Genomic DNA, 4,379 nt, shown 5'->3' on the forward strand with positions numbered 1-4,379 from the left:
TCTAACCCAGCCAATTGCCGCCCTATCAGTCTACTCTTCATTATCAGTGGAAGGGGTCATCAACAGTGCTATCAAGCGGCATTTGCTTAGCAATAACCTGCTCACTGATGCCCAGTTTGGGTTCCACCAGGGTCACTCAGCTCCTGACCTCATTACGGCCTTTGTTTAAACATGGGCAAAAGAGTTGAACTCCTGAGGTGAGGTGGGAGTGACTGCCCTTGACATCAAAGCAGCATTTGACTGAGTGTGGCATCAAGGAGTCCTAGCAAAACTGGAGTCAATGGGAATCAGGGGGAAAACTCTCTGATGGTTGGTGTCATACCTAGCACAAAGGAAGATAGTTGTGGTTGTTGGAGGTTAGTCATCTCAGCTCCAGGACATCACTGCAGGAGTTCCTCAGGGTAGTGTCCTCGGCCCAACCACCTTCAGCTGTTTCATCAATGACCTTCCTTCCATCATAAAGGCTGAAGTGGGGATATTCGCTGATGATTGCATAATGTTCAGCACCATTCGCAAGTCCTCAGATGCAGTAAGACCTGGACAATATCCAGCCTTGGGGTGACAAGTGGCAAGTAACATTCAAGCCACACAAGTGTCAGGCAATGACCATCTCCAACAAGAGAGAATCCAACCATCACCCCTTGATGTTCAATGGCATTGCCATCACTGAATCCCCCACTATCAACATCCTGGGGGCTACCATTGACCAGAATCTGAACTGGACTTGCCATATAAATACTGTGGCTACAAGAGCAGGTCAGAGGGTAGGAATTGTGCGATGAGTAACTCACCTCCTGACTCCCCAAAGCCTGTCCACCATCTACAAGGCACAAGTCAGGAGTGTGATGGAATACTCCCCACTTGCTTGAATGAGTGAAGCTTCCACAACACTCAAGAAGCTTGGCGCCATCCAGAAAAAAGCAGTCCCCTTGAATTGCATCACATCTACAAACATTCACTCCCTCCACCACCATCGCACAGTAGCAGCAGTGTGTACCATCTACAAGAAGCACTGCAGGAATTCAACAAGGCTCCTTGGACAAGGCTTCCAAACCCATGACCACTACCATCTAGAAGGGCAATGGCAACAGGTAGATGGGAACACCGCTACCTGGATGTTCCCCTCCGAGTCACTCACCATCCTGACTTGGAAATATATCACTGTTCCTTCACTGTCGCTGGGTCAAAATCCTGAAACTCCCTCCCTAACAGCACTGTGGGTGTACTTCCACCACATGGACTGCAGCAGTTCAAGAAGGCAGCTCACCACCACCTTCTCCAGGGCAACTGGGGATGGGCAATAAATGCTGGCCCAGCCAGTGAAGCCAACATCCCGCGAATGAATAAAAAATTGGGCACTTAGACTGAAATGGACCAGAGTTAATTTTGTGTGGTGAATTTCATTCAGGGGTGGAATTGTCCCAGATTTGCATTAAGTGTGGTAGCAGACAGGAAAAACAACAGCTGCAATGGCGGCTTTTTGTGCCGTATCTTTCCATTCCAGGCGCATCCTGCTTCATTAATGATGCATTCCCCGGAAACGCAGCCTTTGATTCACCCGCCCTGCCGTCACCTCAGGCCTTCAGTAATCTGGGCACCATATTTAAAGGGCACCCCTGCACAGAGTGAGGTCTCTCTAAGAGATAGGAAGCTGCTGGGAACTGGTGGCTGCCAAAGCTAGGAGACATGCTGCCCACAATTTTAGTGACACTTCCCTCCAGTGCTGACTAGCTGCATTGGAGTCCTGCTGCGATGTCCCCTACCCCTCGTCTGGGCAAAGAACAGCAAGGAAGGTGACCGATCCAGCTTGGGAGGCAGTGGCAGCGTTGGTCAGCGCCAACGGCCTGCAAAACAGGACAGCCACCCAGTGCCAAAACAGGATGAATGATCTCCTCTGTTCCGCCAGGGCAAGTCACTCTTCTCATCACTCTCAACTCATACACTCACAAGCCCACCACACATCTCATTCACTGTCAGTTCAAATGACATCATCATTCACGTTTTCACATACACTTTCACCTGCCCTGCAGATTCTGTCCTCTTCCAGTCCATGGCACCACTCACCACCCGCACGTGCCAGACATCCTTCGCATCTGGCCTGGCAGGCATCCTGCTTACACTCTCGCCATCTGAATTCATGCAGGAAAAGCTGGCACACAACAAAAGGGTGCAGACTGGTGGAGAAATGCCTGTCATCAAGGTCTTAACACACTTTGAAAATAGAGTTATCCAGCTGGTCAGTGACGATCTGGACCATTCCTGTACTGATGGTGAGGTCGGTGGTGCTCAACCAAGTGAGGATCCAGTTGAGCAAAATCCATCAGACAACCATGCTGTGATTTAGTTCCCCTGTTCCGCAGTCCCCTGCCATGAACTAATTTTCTCTCCATGCTTTTGCAGGTACAACTGGGAAGCAGCCGAGGGGGGTCCATGACCCAGATCCTCGACTCAAGCCCAGAAGACACCTCAGAAGAAGAACCTGATGACACCCTCATTGAAGACCCGTCACAGCGCTCACCCACACCCTCCACCGGTGCTGAGGCAAGCACCTCATTGGGACCTAGTTCTAGGGTAGCTTCGAGATCACAATCTGGTGAGCACATCGCAGGTGGCAGCAGGGACTTCCCAGATTTCTGGGACTTGGAGGACTGCTGGAGGCCAGAAACCTGCTGAGCCAGAGTCAGATGAGGAGCCTCTGGACTCAGTCATGCCTTAGTGGCTGGAGCTGCAAAGGCAAGCTCGGGAACATCAGAAAGGAATGTCCACTGCGCTCCTCAGATTGCAAGGCACGATGGAGGAGTCTGTCTGCCTTCACTCTGAGGTGATAGCGCAGGCATGCCAACGCACTGAGGTCAACACTGGTAGGATAGAGGCTGCCATGAAGACCTTGGCCCAAGATGTTGCTCCTGCACTACTGTGCAGGCTGAACTCCATCACTGATGCCATAATTGGCTTCCAACAGTGTCAACGTGAGAGGAGCGTGGGGCTGCTCCATCTCATTCCAGCTCCCCCTTCTCCTCAAGTAGTCAGCCAGTGGCCATTGGGCACCCATAGGTAGGAGGATCAGCTGATGCGCACCCTGGGGCCATCCACCAGGTGACTCTGGGAGTATCCAACCCATCCGAATCCCCTCTTCCAGTGATCTCAGCAGTTCCAGCTCCACAGGCAGGGGACGGTGCCACTGCCACACAGCAAGACTCCAAAAGCAGGCTGCACCCTCCAGGCCTTGGCCCTCCAGAGGACACCCACCAATGTAATCACAGACAGGGCCTAGCAGTCAGCAGGCTGCCTCTACCTCCGCTGTAGATGTCGGGGGAGCACTATGGTATAGCAGCAGGATTAGGATGGTTAAGAAGATGTAGCTGCACAGCCTGGGCACGTGTGTTAATCATCTGTACATAATGTTCACTATTGTTAATAAACTCCCAAGAGTGCCTCCTTGCTTATAGCTCCTGGTTCTGATGAGCAGTGTTCGTGTCACTCAGATGTGAAACCTTTCTGCACAAGATAAAGGCAGGTGTCTCAGTCCAGGGCCTCTTCCCTGTGCAGTGTGTGACCTTCAGACCAAAGTGATGGTCTGGCCTCACACTCCCTGGAAACATTATTGATGCCTGCACCTCGATGGTGCTTGACATTGCTGCCAGAATGCTGTGGGCAGGCGTCATAGAGTTCCATCATTCTCTCTGTGTGCTCTCAGCACCTTTCAGGTGGGACTGGCCCCCATCTCTTCAACATCTGTGACCGGTGACACTGTGCTCCTTAAGGGGTCAGGTGCTGAAGGATCAGGTGCATCTAAAGTTTCACGACTGTGTCTCCATGATATGACCCTGATCACAGAGCGCAAGCGAGCTGCCCTCAATCAGACAGGAGTCAGACATTGACAGAGGCTATGTGAAAATCTATGGAGTGTCCTCACCGCATGTCCTCATCATCCTCCTGCAATCGAGTGATAATGAGGGCCTCTGTGACATCTCCATGAGCTCTGGGTGTATGTGCACTGCCATCAGCCATGCAGGAGTCAAACGTTCACAGATGCAAGGTGAGGCTATCGGGACTGTCCTTACTGCATCTCGTCATCATCCTCCATGAATCTTGCATGCCCCAAGCGCCTGCCTCATCTGGCAAGTGCGGTGGCCTCATCACCGGCATTCTTGCCTTTGAGGACTTCAGTTATGAAGATAGATTGGAGAGATTGCGACTGATCTCCTTGGAGAGGAGAAGGCTTAGAGGAGATTTGATAGAGGTGTTCAAAATTATGAGGGGGCTGGACAGAGTAGATAAGGAGAAACTGTTCCTGCACATAAAAGGATCGAGAACGAGAGGGCATAGATTTAAAGTGATTTGCCCCCGATCCCATGTGCTTTAATTTTGCCCACTAG

This window comes from Cetorhinus maximus, chromosome 20 (genome assembly GCF_964194155.1).
Source record: "Cetorhinus maximus chromosome 20, sCetMax3.hap1.1, whole genome shotgun sequence".
Taxonomy (NCBI): Eukaryota; Metazoa; Chordata; class Chondrichthyes; order Lamniformes; family Cetorhinidae; genus Cetorhinus; species Cetorhinus maximus.